This window comes from Accipiter gentilis, unplaced genomic scaffold (genome assembly GCF_929443795.1).
Source record: "Accipiter gentilis unplaced genomic scaffold, bAccGen1.1, whole genome shotgun sequence".
Taxonomy (NCBI): Eukaryota; Metazoa; Chordata; class Aves; order Accipitriformes; family Accipitridae; genus Astur; species Astur gentilis.
The window spans coordinates 27705-43597 of record NW_026060797.1 but is presented as its reverse complement, the minus strand read 5'-3'; the positions used below and the strand labels follow the sequence as shown (position 1 = coordinate 43597).

Below are 15893 nucleotides of genomic sequence, written 5' to 3'. Positions count from 1 at the left end.
AGGCTGCAGGGGGACGGTGAAGACCACCAACATCCTTCAGGGGTGCCAACTTCCGTGTGGGACAAGGAGCCGGACGTGTGCCTTTTCGGAAACAGGCTCTGCCGAGGACGAGAGACTAACCCTGACCCTAACCATAACCCTAACCCCTAACACTAAGCCCATCCCTAACGGCCCTAACCCTAACCCTAAACCCTAACCCTAATGGCCCTAACCCTAACCCTAATGGCCCTAACCCTAATGGCCCTAACCCTAATGGCCCTAACCCCCTAACCCCCTAACCCCCTAACCCCCTAACCCCCTAACCCTAAGCCCATCCATAACGACCCTAACCCTAACCCCCTAACCCTAACCCCCTAACCCTAAGCCCATCCATAACGACCCTAACCCTAAGCCCCTAACCCTAACTGTAACCCTAACCCTAAGCCCCTAACCCTACCTGTAACCCTAACCCTGACCCTAACTCCTAACTCTAACCCTAACCCTAACCCCTAACCCTAACCGTAACCCTAACCACCTAACCCTAACACTCCCCCTAACACCTAACCCTAACCGTAACCCTAACCCCTAACCCCTAACCCTAATGGCCCTAACCCTAGCCCTAACCCTAACTCCTAACCCTAACCCCCTAACCCTAACCCCCTAACCCCCTAACCCCTAACCCTAACCACCTAACCCTAACCACCTAACCCTAACCACCTAACCCTAACCACCTAACCCTAACACTCCCCCTAACACCTAACCCTAACACTCCCCCTAACCCCTAACCCTAACCGTAACCCTAACCCCTAACCCTAATGGACCCTAACCCTAACCCCTAACCCTAACCCCTAACCCTAATGGCCCTAACCGTAACCCCCTAACCCTAACTCCTAAACCTAACCCTAACCCTAACCCCCTAACCCTAACTCCTAAACCTAACCCTAAACCCTAACCCTAAACCCTAATGGCCCTAACCCTAACCCCAAACCCTAATGGCCCTAACCCTAACCCTAAACCCTAATGGCCCTAACCCTAACCCCTAACCCTAACCCCTAACTGTAAACCTTTTCTGAGAATGTGCAGGATGTGTGCCGTTTCCGAAACAGGTTCTGCTGAGGACGAGAGCCATGAGATTTTCCTCCTCTGGGCTAGGCCGTATCCCAGATCCTGTTGTGCCTGTGAATAGGCTGCAGGGGGACGGTGAAGACCAGCAACAGATTTCAGGGCTGCCACCTTCCGTGTAGGACAAGGAGCCGGACGTGTGCCTTTTCAGAATCAGGCCCTGCCGAGGACGAGAGACATGAGATTTTCCTCCTCTGGGCAAGCCTGGGTCCCAGATCCTGTTGTGCCTGTGAATAGGCTGCAGGGGGATGGTGAAGACCAGCAACATCTTTCCAGCCTGCCACCTTCCGTGTGGGACAAGGAGCCGGACGTGTGCCTTCTCGGAAACAGGCCCTGCCGAGGACGAGAGCCATGAGATGTTCCTCCTCTGGGCAAGCCCGGGTCCCAGATCCTGTTGTGCCTGTGAATAGGCTGCAGGGGGACGGTGAAGACCAGCAACAACTTTCAGGGCTGCCACCTTCCGTGTGGGACAAGGAGCCGGACGTGTGCCTTTTCGGAAACAGACTCTTCCGAGGACGAGAGACTAACCCTAACCCTAACCCCTAACCCTAACCGTAAGCCCATCCCTAACGACCCTAACCCTAACCCCTAACCCTAACCCCTAACCCCAACGACCCTAACCCTAACCCTAATGGACCCTAAACCTAACCCCTAACCCTAACCCCTAACCCTAACCCCTAACCCTAACCCCTAACCCTAACCCCTAACCCCTAACCCTAATGGCCCTAACCATAACCCTAACCCTGACCCTAACCCTGACACCCTAACCCTAACCCTGACCCTAACCCTTACCCTAACCCCTAACCCTAACTGTAAACCTTTTCTAACAAGGTGCAGGATGTGTGCCGTTTCCGAAACAGGTTCTGCTGAGGACGAGAGACTAACACTGACCCTAACCCTAACCTCTAACGCTAACCCTAAGCCCATCCCTAACAACCCTAACCCTAAGACTATCCCCTAACCCTAAGCCCTAACCCTAAGCCCTAAGCCCTAGCCCTAAGCCTAAGCCCTAAGCCCTAACCCTGAGCCGATCCCTAACGACCCTAACCCTAACGGACCCTGGCCCTAACCCTAACGGGCCCTAACCCTAACGGGCCCTAACCCTAACCCTAACGCCCCGGCCCTAACCCTAACCCTAATGACCCTAACCCTAAACCCTAACCCTAACCCTAAACCCTAAACCATAACCTGGACCCTAACTCCTAACTCTAACCCTAACCACCTAACCCTAACACACACCCTAACACCTAACCCTAACCCTAACACACACCCTAACACCTAACCCTAACCCTAAACCCTAACCCTAATGGCCCTAACCCTAAACCCTAACCCTAATGGCCCTAACCCTAACCCTAAACCCTAACGGACCCTAACCCCTAACCGTAATGCCCCGGCCCTAACCCTAACCGTAACCCTAACCCTAATGCCCCGGCCCTAACCCTAACCGTAACCCTAACCCTAATGCCCCGGCCCTAACCCTAATGACCCTAACCCTAATGACCCTAAACCCTAATGACCCTAAACCCTAACCCTAACCTGGACCCTAACTCCTAACTCTAACCCTAAACCCTAACCCTAACCACCTCACCCTAACACCTAACCCTAACCCTAAACCTAACCCTAACCCTAATGGACCCTAACCCTAATGGACCCTAACCCTAATGGACCCTAACCCTAATGGACCCTAATGGACCCTAACCCTAACGGCCCCTAACCCTAACGGGCCCTAACCCTAACTGTAAACCTTTTCTGACAAGGTGCAGGATGTCTGCCGTTTCCGAAACAGGTTCTGCTGAGGACGAGAGCCATGAGATTTTCCTCCTCTGGGCAAGCCCGTATCCCAGATCCTGTTGTGCCTGTGAATAGGCTGCAGGGGGACGGTGAAGACCAGCAACAGCTTTCAGGGCTGCCACCTTCCTTATGGGACAAGGAGCCGGATATGTGCCTTTCCGGAAAGAGGCTCTGCCGAGGACGAGAGCCATGAGATGTTCCTCCTCTGGGCAAGCCCGGGTCCCAGATCCTGTTGTGCCTGTGAATATGCTCCAGGGGGACGGTCAAGACCAGCAACAGCTTTCAGGGCTGCCACCTTCCGTGTGGGACACGGAGCCGGACATGTGCTTTTCCAGAATCAGACTCTGCCGAGGACGAGAGACTAACCCTGACCCTAACCCTAACCCTAATGGACCCTAACTCTAACCCTAACGGCCCTAACCCTGACCCTGACCCCTAACCCTGACCCTGACCCCTAACCCTGACCCTGACCCCTAACCCTGACCCCTAACCCCTAACCCTGACCCCTAACCCCTAACCCTAACTGTAAACCTTTTCTGACAAGGTGCAGGATGTGTGCCGTTTCCGAAAGTGGTTGTGCTGAGGACGAGAGCCATGAGATGTTCCTCCTCTGGGCATGCCCGGGTCCTGAATCCTGTTGTGCCTGTGAATAGGCTGCAGGGGGACGGTGAAGACCAGCAACAGCTTTCCGGCTTGCCACCTTCCGTGTGGGACAAGGAGCTGGACGTGTGACTTTTCAGAAATAGGCTCTGCCGAGGACGAGAGCCATGATATGTTCCTCCTCTGGGCAAGCCCGGGTCCTGAATCCTGTTGTACCTGTGAATAGGCTGCAGGGGGACGGTGAAGACCAGCAACAGCTTTCAGGGCTGCCACCTTCCGTGTGGGACAAGGAGCTGGACGTGTGCCTTCTCGGAAACAGGCCCTGGCGAGGACGAGAGCCATGAGATGTTCCTCCTCTGGGCAAGCCCGGGTCCCAGATCCTGTTGTGCCTGTGAATAGGCTGCAGGGGGACGGTGAAGACCAGCAACAGCTTTCAGGGCTGCCACCTTCCGTGTGGGACAAGGAGCCGGACGTGTGACTTTTCAGAAATAGGCTCTGCCGAGGACGAGATCCATGAGATTTTCCTCATCTGGGCAAGCCCGTATCCGAGATCCTGTTGTGCCTGTGAATAGGCTGCAGGGGGACGGTGAAGACCAGCAACAACTTTCAGGGCTGCCACCTTCCGTGTGGGACAAGGAGCCGGACGTGTGCCTTTTCGGAAACAGACTCTTCCGAGGACGAGAGACTAACCCTAAACCTAACCCCTAACCCTAACCCTAAGCCCATCCCTAACGACCCTAACCCTAACCCCTAACCCTAACCCCTAACCCCAACGACCCTAACCCTAACCCTAATGGACCCTAACCCTAACCCCTAACCCTAACCCCTAACCCCTAACCCTAATGGCCCTAACCATAACCCTAACCCTGACCCTAACCCTAACACCCTGACCCTAACCCTGACCCTAACCCTGACCCTAACCTAACCCTAACCCCTAACCCTTACCCTAACCCCTAACCCTAACTGTAAACCTTTTCTAACAAGGTGCAGGATGTGTGCCGTTTCCGAAACAGGTTCTGCTGAGGACGAGAGACTAACCCTGACCCTAACCCTAACCTCTAACGCTAACCCTAAGCCCATCCCTAACGACCCTAACCCTAAGACTATCCCCTAACCCTAAGCCCTAAGCCCTAGCCCTAAGCCTAAGCCCTAAGCCCTAACCCTGAGCCGATCCCTAACGACCCTAACCCTAACGGACCCTAACCCTAACGGACCCTAACCCTAACGGACCCTAACGCCCCGGCCCTAACCCTAACCCTAATGACCCTAACCCTAAACCCTAACCCTAACCCTAAACCCTAACCCTAAACCCTAACCTGGACCCTAACTCCTAACTCTAACCCTAACCCTAACCACCTAACCCTAACATACACCCTAACACCTAACCCTAACCCGAACCCTAATGGCCCTAACCCTAAACCCTAACCCTAATGGCCCTAACCCTAACCCTAAACCCTAACGGACCCTAACCCCTAACCGTAATGCCCCGGCCCTAACCCTAACCGTAACCCTAACCCTAATGCCCCGGCCCTAACCCTAATGACCCTAAACCCTAATGACCCTAAACCCTAATGACCCTAAACCCTAACCCTAACCTGGACCCTAACTCCTAACTCTAACCCTAAACCCTAACCCTAACCACCTCACCCTAACCACCTCACCCTAACCCTAAACCGGGCCCTAACCCTAACGGGCCCTAACCCTAACGGGCCCTAACCCTAACGGGCCCTAACCCTAACCCTAACGCCCCGGCCCTAACCCTAACCCTAATGACCCTAACCCTAAACCCTAAACCCTAACCTGGACCCTAACTCCTAACTCTAACCCTAACCCTAACCACCTAACCCTAACACACACCCTAACACCTAACCCTAACCCTAACACACACCCTAACACCTAACCCTAACCCTAACCCTAATGGCCCTAACCCTAAACCCTAACCCTAATGGCCCTAACCCTAACCCTAAACCCTAACGGACCCTAACCCCTAACCGTAATGCGCCGGCCCTAACCCTAACCGTAACCCTAACCCTAATGCCCCGGCCCTAACCTAATGACCCTAACCCTAATGACCCTAAACCCTAATGACCCTAAACCCTAATGACCCTAAACCCTAACCCTAACCTGGACCCTAACTCCTAACTCTAACCCTAAACCCTAACCCTAACCACCTCACCCTAACACCTAACCCTAACCCTAAACCTAACCCTAAACCTAATGGACCCTAACCCTAATGGACCCTAACCCTAATGGACCCTAACCCTAACCCTAATGGACCCTAACCCTAACGGCCCTAACCCTAATGGACCCTAACCCTAATGGACCCTAACCCTAATGGACCCTAACCCTAACTGTAAACCTTTTCTGACAAGGTGCAGGATGTGTGCCGTTTCCGAAACAGGTTCTGCTGAGGACGAGAGCCATGAGATTTTCCTCCTCTGGGCAAGCCCGTATCCCAGATCCTGTTGTGCCTGTGAATAGGCTGCAGGGGGACGGTGAAGACCAGCAACAGCTTTCAGGGCTGCCACCTTCCTTGTGGGACAAGGAGCCGGATATGTGCCTTTCCGGAAAGAGGCCCTGCCGAGGACAAGAGCCATGAGATGTTCCTCCTCTGGGCAAGCCCGGGTCCCAGATCCTGTTGTGCCTGTGAATATGCTCCAGGGGGACGGTCAAGACCAGCAACAGCTTTCAGGGCTGCCACCTTCCGTGTGGGACACAGAGCCGGACATGTGCTTTTCCAGAATCAGACTCTGCCGAGGACGAGAGACTAACCCTGACCCTAACCCTAACCCTAACCCTAATGGACCCTAACCCTAACCCTAACGGCCCTAAACCTAACCCCCTAACCCCAACCCTGAACCCTAACCCTGACCCTGACCCCTAACCCTGACCCCTAACCCTAACTGTAAACCTTTTCTGACAAGGTGCAGGATGTGTGCCGTTTCCGAAACTGGTTGTGCTGAGGACGAGAGCCATGAGATGTTCCTCCTCTGTGCATGCCCGGGTCCTGAATCCTGTTGTGCCTGTGAATAGGCTGCAGGGGGACGGTGAAGACCAGCAACAGCTTTCCGGCTTGCCACCTTCCGTGTGGGACAAGGAGCTGGACGTGTGACTTTTCAGAAATAGGCTCTGCCGAGGACGAGAGCCATGATATGTTCCTCCTCTGGGCATGCCCGGGTCCTGAATCCTGTTGTACCTGTGAATAGGCTGCAGGGGGACGGTGAAGACCAGCAACATCTTTCAGGGCTGCCACCTTCCGTGTGGGACAAGGAGCCGGACGAGTGCCTTTTCGGAAACAGGCTCTGCCGAGGACGAGAGACTAACCCTGACCCTAACCCTAACCCTAACCCCTAACCCTAACCCTAAGCCCATCCCTAATGACCCTAACCCTAACCCTAAGCCCTTAACACTAACCCTAACCCTAAACCCTAACACTAACTGTAACCCTAACCCGGACCCTAACTCCTAACTCTAACCCTAACCTTAACCGCTAACCCTAACCGTAACCCTAACCACCTAACCCTAACACTCACCCTAACACCTAAACCTAACCCTAATGGACCCTAACCCTAACACCTAACCCCTAACCCTAATGGCCCTAACCCTAACCCTGACCCTGACCCCCTAACCCCCTAACCCTAATGGCCCTAACCCCTAACCCTAACCCTAACCCCTAACCCCTAACTGTAAACCTTTTCTGACAAGGTGCAGGATGTGTGCCGTTTCCGAAACAGGTTCTGCTGAGGACGAGAGCCATGAGATGTTCCTCCTCTGGGCAAGCCCGGATCCCAGATCCTGTTGTGCCTGTGAATAGGCTGCAGGGGGACGGTGAAGACCAGCAACAGCTTTCAGGGCTGCCACCTTCCATGTGGGACAAGGAGCCGGACGTGTGCCTTTTCGGAAATAGGCTCTGCCGAGGACGAGAGCCTAACCCTGACCCTAAGCCTAACCCCTAACCCTATCCCTAACCCCATCCCTAACGACCCTAACCCTAACACCTTTACACTAACCCTAAACCTAAACCCTAACCCTAACTCTAACCCTAACCCGGACCCTATCTCCTAACTCTAACCCTAACCCGAACCCCTAACCCTAACCAACTAACCCTAACACTCACCCTAACACCTAACACCCAACACCTAACACTAACCCTAACCCTAAACCCTAACCCTAATCCTAACCCCCTAACCCGAACCCTCACCCTAACCCCTAACACTAACCCTAACCCTAACTGTAACCCTAACCCGGACCCTAACTCCTAACCCTAACCCTAACCCTCACCCTAAACCTAACCCTAACCCTAACCGTAACCTTACCCTAACCCCTAAATGTAAACCTTTTCTAACAACGTGCAGGATGTGTGCCGTTTCCGAAACAGGTTCGGCTGAGGACGAGAGCCATGAGATTTTCCTCCTCTGGGCAAGCCCGTATCCCAGATCCTGTTGTGCCTGTGAATAGGCTGCAGGGGGACGGTGAAGACCAGCAACATCTTTCAGGGCTGCCACCTTCCGTGTGGGACAAGGAGCCGGACGTGTGCCTTTTCGGAAAGAGGCTCTTCCGAGGACGAGAGCCATGAGATGTTCCTCCTCTGGGCAAGCCCGGGTCCCAGATCCTGTTGTGCCTGTGAATAGGCTGCAGGGGGACGGTGAAGACCAGCAACAGCTTTCAGGGCTGCCACCTTCCGTGTGGGTCAAGGAGCCGGACGTGGGCTTTTTCGGAAACAGGCTCTGCCGAGGATGTGCACCGTGAGATGTTCCTTCTCTCGGTAAGCAGAGGTGCCCAGTGCTGTTGTTCCAGTGCATAGGGTGCAGGAGGACGGGGAATACCAGCAAGGTGTTCCAGGTATTGTAGCTTCTTTGTGGTAGTAAGAGCCGGACGTTTGATTTTTGGGAGAAAGGCTCCGACGAGAACGAGCATCATGAGATGCTGAGTGTCTGGCGAATTAGAGATGCTTTCCATTGCCTTGTCAATGCCACCTTCCCTGGGAAGTGATCCCAGCTGCTTGGCTTCCCTACCTTCTAATTCCAAGCTATTAGCCCCATTGTCCCAGCATCGGAGGAGCCAGGTGATAATATCATCACCTATACGGCGGCCAAAATCTTTTCACAAATCCCGCAGCTCACTCAAGGATAGGGACCGGGTTATTACATCTGTTTTTGCCTCTTCCTCCTGTTCCCGTGATGTCCCTGGTTCACCTTCATCCTTCGCTAAGCAAACTGATTTTTTTGTATATTTCCTTTTCTGTACGGGGGCAACCGATACCGGTCCAGGTTGGTCCTCTGGTTCAGTTGCAGTATCGCTTGCCAGGCTCTGGATAACTGCAGTGTCTGTCGCCGAGCTTTGGATGGCCGCGGTGCTCATCGTTTCGTTGTTAGGCCTAGAGACTTTCTCTTCCCCTTGAGGGTACCGAGTAGTGTCAAACAGGGCTCGATAGGCACGGGCCAGGCCCCAGCACGTTGCAGTGATTTGTATCTCTCTGGAGCTGCCAGGGTGACAGCATACCTTTTCTAAATATTTTACTAGTTCTTCTGGATCCTGCACTTGTTCAGGGGTGAATTTCCAAAACATGGGAGGTGCCCACTTTTCTAGGTACTTGCCCATACTACCCCACACACCCTGCCACTCATCGTTATCTAGCCTGGGGGCACATCTCTGGGTGATCTTCTTAAATAGCTCTTTAACCTTAAACGAGAGCTGAACCACATTCAGAAGTATGCTAGTTCCTAGCAGTAGGGCTAGGACCGTGCTAGTCCCAACACCCCAGGAGTATTCAAATTTTCCAAAATTCTCCAACACCACTGTAACTGGACTGAAGGAGAAAGGAGAGGGGAAGAAAGGTACCCCACCCATAGACTGGTTTTCCATGGAGGAAAGGTAAAGGGTATAATTAGTAATAGTTTCCCACAGATGGCTCCCGCTGTATAAAGGTGACAATGCTAAGTGCAAATACCGGATTAATCCCACAGCCGATGACTTTATCATACCATAAACCAGTGTCATACCATACGTCAAAGCAAAAACCTTAATCCACCTCCCACGGATGATAAGCAGTGGAAGAGGAACTATATACAGCAAGCGAGGTGATACATAACAGAGCTTTAACAGCCAGAGCAACAACTCTAAGAACACACAAATCAACATAAAAAATGCTTGGAACAAATTTGTTTTAACAAATTGTGGTCAGGCTTGTCATTATCTCAACCCTTCGTGCCCCACGTTGGGCGACAAAATGGACTGTCGTGGTTTAACTCCAGCCAGCAACTAAGCACCACGCAGCCTCTCGCTCGCTCCCCCCCATCCAGTGGGATGGGGGAGAAAATCGGGAAAAGAGTAGTAAAACTTGTGGGTTGAGATAAGAACGGTTTAATAGAACAGAAAGGAAGAGACTAATAATGATAACGATAACACTAATAGGATGACCCCAGCAATAATAAAGGAGCCGAATGTACAAATGATGCGCAGTGCAATTGCTCACCACCCACCAATCGACACCCAGCTAGTCCCCGAGCAGCGATTCCCCCGCCACTCCGCAGTTCCTATACTAGATGGGACGTCGCATGGTATGGAATACCCTGTTGGCCGGTTTGGGTCAGGTGCCCTGGCTGTGTCCTGTGCCAACTCCAGCTTTCTCGCTGGCTGGGCATGAGCAGCTGAAAAATCCTTGACTTTAGTCTAAACACGACTTAGCAACAACTGCAAACATCAGTGTTATCAAGGTTCTTCGCACACTGAACTCAAAACATAGCACCGTACCAGCTACTAGGAAGATGATTAACCCTATCCCAGCTGAAACCAGGACAGCAGCTTTGCGGGAGACCTTATAGCAGACTTCATGGTATGTAAAGGGTGCCTATAAGAAACCTGCAGAGGGACTTTTTACAAGGGTGTATGGCCACAGGACAAGGCGGTAACGGCTTTAGTCCTAAAGAGGGTACGTTTAGTTTAGGCGTTAGGAAGACGTTTCTCTCTATGGGTGGTGAGGCACTGGAACGCGTTGCCCAGAGAACCTGCGGATGCTCCCTGCCTGGAAGCATTCAAGGCCAGGTCAGATGGGCTTTGAGCAACCTGGTCTCGCAGAAGTTGTCCCTGGGGGGGTTGGAACTAGAGGATCTTTATGGTGCCTTCCAACCCAAACCATTCTATGATTCTACGACATCCCAATCCAACCGCAAAACTCATCTGAGAAAGGCTGGTGAACCCTTTCCCCAGCATTCCCAAAACTTAAGAAGCCCCTTTTCTTCTCCTCAACTGTCAGGAAAGGAACGCCACTGCTTCCTGACACCTCCTGCCCTCGGTTTGCACGCCTGAACCCCCTTCAGTGGCTACTCCTCAGGAGCCGCTCTTCTGAGCCACATCCCAAATTCTGGGGGGCACCTCCTAACCTACAGCTCCCCAGAGACTCCGAGCTCTGCTACATGCCCACAAAATAAAGTCAAGTCCCAAGGCTTGTAATCTACGAGGGGCCTGCCACCAGCTGCAAAGATTCTTGGGACAACGTGGCATTCTGCGGGCAATGAGGAAAGGCATCCCAAACCCTGAAGGGCACTGTGCCTCACGGCCCTTCTGCTTTCTTCAGAAATACTAAAACTCCGTATACAGATGCATACAAAGACGCTCCCCCTAACCCCTGCTAACAATATCACCATCGGTCCCTTAAGAGAGATATCAGCAACTTGCACAGCATACAGCAGAACTGGTGAAAAAAAAAAAAACCAATGTTCCTTTTTCAATAAAGTTGGGAATTGCAGGAAAACACAATGCATGAAGAATTAAAAAAAACAAACAAACAAATGATGCATACTATTAAACCATCTTTCTACCCCTGAACACTCAAAACAAAACTACTGACCTGACAAAAAGAAAAGAAAAAAAAAAAAATAAAAAGCATCCGTATACAAGTGTTACTTTCTACCACACATGCTGCTGAAGCTTGACTGGTCCTGAAGCTCTTACCTCAGGCAGACACCTCTTCCCAAAGGGCTGAGCCAGCTCAAAAGCTGCAAAGGACTCAAGGAGGAGCTGAGCACCAACACCAGAGAAACCCAGGAGCACAATGAGCTCCCTCAGCAGAGGCTGTGGCTCAAATAGCCCCGAGCACCTGCCCACCATGCTCAGCACAATCACCTGCGAAAGGGGAAGGGCAAACCACCAGAAGTTACAAAGTCAGCTGGAGGAGCAGCAGGAGTGTTCTCACCTGCTTTAATTTACAGCAAATGAGACCCTGAACAGAGAAAGTAACCCCCCCAGGAAATGACACTACTTGCTCCTGTGCTACAGCTACACCTATGGCATCAGCAATGGGACCAGGTAGGGAATTCAACTTAATTTTTCTGGGGTGTAGACAGAAAACGATAGATGTCTTTCTAAACTAGGTAAGAAACTAGCTCGTTAAATGCAATGACAATGTAGTTATTAAAATCACATCGGTCACCGGCGAGGCCAGCAGACGCAATGGTAAGTTGGCGGCTAAGTGCTAGATTGAGGCGGACCGGGAGGTTCCCGAGGCCCAGGAGCCCCAGGGAAGAGCACAGGGACCATGCAGAGCCGGCAGCTCTCACGAGAGAGGCTGACGCGGCGTGGGCATTCCCAGGGGCAACCGTGGGAGATTTAAATGGCCCCGAGGAGCGCCAGCGACCGGGAGCGTGGCAAGCGGGGCGTGCTGCGTCAGAAAGGTGTGCCGCGGTGCAGGAGTTTGCGCGGCAGTTCGTGCGGGCAGGGCGCAGCCCCCGCCCCCTTCCCAGCTTGAGAGAAGAATAGGAAGAGAAGATGGAGTAGAATTGGAGAAGATGAAGGAGGAGAAGAAGAGGAGAAGAGAAAGAAGAGAAGAAGAACAGAAGAGAAGAAAAGGATGAGGTGGGAGCAGCAAGTTCGGAGCAAAGACAAAGAAGCTTCCTCCTGTGCTCTCAGGGGTTAAGGTGCTGCTACGGCCACCTCTGTGCTCAGCAGAGTCCGGCAGCTCTTTTCCCGGGCTTTCCCCGGAGCAGCCTGAGCCTTCCTCTGGCCCGACTGTGTCCTTGCTGCAGCTGAGAGCATGGAGGCTTGGAACAACAAGGAACGGAGCCGTGGCTGCTTGTCCCCTGGAGGCAGCGGATGTGGTGCATCCCGCTTGTGACGGTGGTTTTACCTGTTGTCCCGGGGATCAAGTACTTGGGTCCCAGGTTGGTGAACTGCGCCATGATGGGGCCGCGTGGGCAATGAGGTCTCCAGGTGCCCACCCAGGCTCCGTCCATGTCGGAGGTGGCTACCAAGCCTATGGCAAGAGCGGGAGAGTTGCCGAGGGACTTCCCTGGTAGATACCCGGCATGAAACCTCCCCAGGAGGAGCGACAATGCTTCACCTTTCTCCGCCTTGGCCATCAGACTGGGTGCGGATGAGCTTGTTGGCCGCTGCAGCTCTCGGTCACAGAGCACGGCAAGAGCAAGGGCAGGCAGCGATCGCGCAGGAGAGGTTGTCGTCTCGGCTGCCAGATGGCCTTGGGGAGACCCCTCGGCTCATGATGGAGACGCCTGGTGACACAGAGCTCTGGGCGCCTGTCGTATGGGCTGTTGCATCCTACGGCTGATGGGGAGCTGGGGACGTCCCGCTGGCAGGGACAGACCTTGATGAGGTCTGCACGGCAGAAACATGCAACGAGAGAAAAACTGATGTGATTTCTGTGTTTAATCTAGCAGCCTTGTGTTCTTATACTGTTGGGCTGACATAATAATGAATGTAGCTTTGAACACTATTTTCCGGGCATCCCTTAATCTATAGTTTTCCTCCTAGGGATGGTGAGTCGCACCCAGTTAGTCAGCAGAATTTGCTGCTGGGGGCTCTCAGTTAGCGAGGTTTAGGAATACCTCTGTGGTGCCGCTTTTGGGAATTTCTCCTTGGAAATCGAGGCAAGAGACGCCTTTCCCAAGGTGCAGAGAAGACTGCGTAGACTTGTGTGTACTTTCTAGGTCATGCAAGTAAAGCAAGATGCCAGCCAGAGATCGGGAGCGTGTTCACATTTCTCCCTGATAAGTCAAATGCCCTATTTTTCATGGGTTTCTCACAGGAATAAGAATCGTGAGCGGGCACAGAAGGGTTTCTGTACTGGGCCTGGCTGGGATACAGGCAATTTTTTTGTCATCGCAGCCTGCACGGTGCTGTTTTGAGTGTTGACAGCACACCGATGTTTAGCTACTGCTGAGCAGTGCTTATGCAGAACCAAGGTCTTCTCCGTTTCTCACTCTGCTGCCCCAGCGAACTGGCTGGGAGGGGGCACAGCAGAGACCGCTGCCCCGAGCTGACCGAAGAGGTACCACTGTCCATACCACGTAGTGTCATGCTCAGCAAGAAAACCGTGACTGGGGGAATCTTTCCAAGGCAGCTGTTGCACCAAGATGACTGGGCATCTGCCTGCTGGTGAGAGGTGGTCGGTGGTTGCTGTCACGTCAGTTGGTTTCCTTTTTTGTTCCCTGCATTTGTTAAACTGTTTTTATCTCGACTCCCTTAGGTGACAGCCTAAGGAAAATGGAGCTTCCTGGGTCTCAGAGTAATTCTAGACCTAAAGTGGCGACAGACATCAACTCTAGATCAGATAATACATGCCAATGCTCATTGCTGACCCAAGAAGGCAAGCTCCTCCTGTCCTACCCAAGGGTTTCAAATCTAACTCACTTTCTTCCTAAAGCAGGACGCTACCTTATTTACTTGTAACACCATTCCTACGTTCCTTGTGATGGGGCTAGACGTCGGTTACGCAGGCCATCAAGCCACTGTTTGGGAGCACCAGAGCCTTTTGGGTACTATTTGTCACCCCACGGTTTGCATGAGAAGGAAACTAAAACACAGAATAGACAGCGAGAAATTTAACCTGCCACGGAGATAGCTACAGTGAACAAGTACGATTTTGTGCTTTACAAAGCATCATTTTTTAAAATTCAACCCTGAGTTTTTCAAGCGTAAACCCTTATTTTTATAATGCAAGCCTCAATGTTAGGGCAAAAAGCATAAATTTAAAAGACCAAAGCCTACTTTTGGGGGTGCAAACAGTCATTTTTAAGGTCCAGACCCACATATATGGAGTACAAAAACTAATCTGTTAGCTCCAAGGTCTGTTTTTAAGGTTCAGAGACTCATTTTAAGGGCCTAGAGCACCATTTTAAGCCCCAAAGTCTGATCTGGAAGGACCAAAGCCTCATTTGTAGAGTCTAAATCTGAATTTATACAGTCCAAAGCCTTATTTTTACTTTCCAAACTCTTAGTTTTGCCTTCCAAAGCCTCATTTTAGTTTCCAAAACCTTCATTTTTAGGGTGCAAAGGCTCACTGTTAGTTTGCAGTGTCTCATTTTCAGGGCCCAAAGCCTCTTTTTTAGGATCCAGACAGGCATTTTTAGGGTCCAAGCTGCATCTAGAGTGTCCAAACCCTCATTTGGAGGGTCCAAAGCCCACTTTTAGGGCTCAAAGCCTCATGCTTATGTCCCAAAGCCTCATTTTTAGGGTCCAAAGCTTAAATTCTAGGGTTGAAAGACTTCAGTTGTAGGGTCCCAACCCTCATTTTAAGGTACAAACTCCTCACTTAGGGCACTTCCCAAGGATTCCAAGAATCTGAAATTTAAGAGAAAAGCAGCCCTTCTTTGCCAAGGCCCCGAGTTGGTCATCTTTGAACGCTCAAGCCTAGAAGGCACTTGTCGTATCTAGCCGTGTTCATCTTCAGAAGGGCACCCCTTTCTAGCCCCAGGTCTTGGTCCCTATTCGTGCAGATTAAACCCTCTTTGCTTATTGCACAGAAATATTCTGTCAGTTTAACATCCCTCTGAAGAAAGTTTTCTCTGCAGCTGAGAATGTCCTGAGCTTGTTGGGTTGCTGTCACCTTGGGAGGAGTGGAGACTGTTCTTAGAACTTCAAAATCCCCACTAGGTTTCCCATTGCTCTTAAGGATCCCCTCGCAATTATGGGGAGTGTTGATCAATTAGTGGAGAGAGTGCAGAAGGTGGCTGGTCTGCAGACGATGTACGATCGAAAATTGGAGCCTACACAGGAGTCCCCGATGATGATGTTGGTGCATCCCAAGCGAATGACTCCTCTATAAGGGGACTCCCCGATTCTCTGAAGCCGCTTGATATACAATTAATTACAAGGAAAGATACAGGCGATGCCCCAGAGCGATTTGCAAATGTTTCACTTTTGGTTCTTTCCTGCTTCAAGTTGTTCTTTTAATCCCATCACTTGTCCCAGAAGGGACTGAACAAGGTTTTGGAGGGATTCAATAATTTGAGATTCTGCAGTGAGGTGGCAATCCCTACCCTCTACTGCTGCGGCCAGACTCGCACCGAGAACGGCAAAGACAACTGCTTTTCCTTTCCCCAACCGTACTCCAGAGTTTTCCTGTAAAGTGACAACTGTAAACTGGTCCTGTAAACTGACCCGATCAA

General features: G+C 51.9%; 1 non-coding gene across 1 annotated transcript; it reads right to left on the bottom strand.

Moving 5' to 3' along the window:
• Positions 1 to 14000: 14000 nt before the first annotated feature.
• LOC126036702 (small nucleolar RNA SNORD45) lies at positions 14001 to 14085 on the bottom strand. The gene has a single exon (XR_007505243.1). It is a non-coding gene; the product is annotated as a small nucleolar RNA SNORD45 (small nucleolar RNA).
• Positions 14086 to 15893: the final 1808 nt, after the last annotated feature.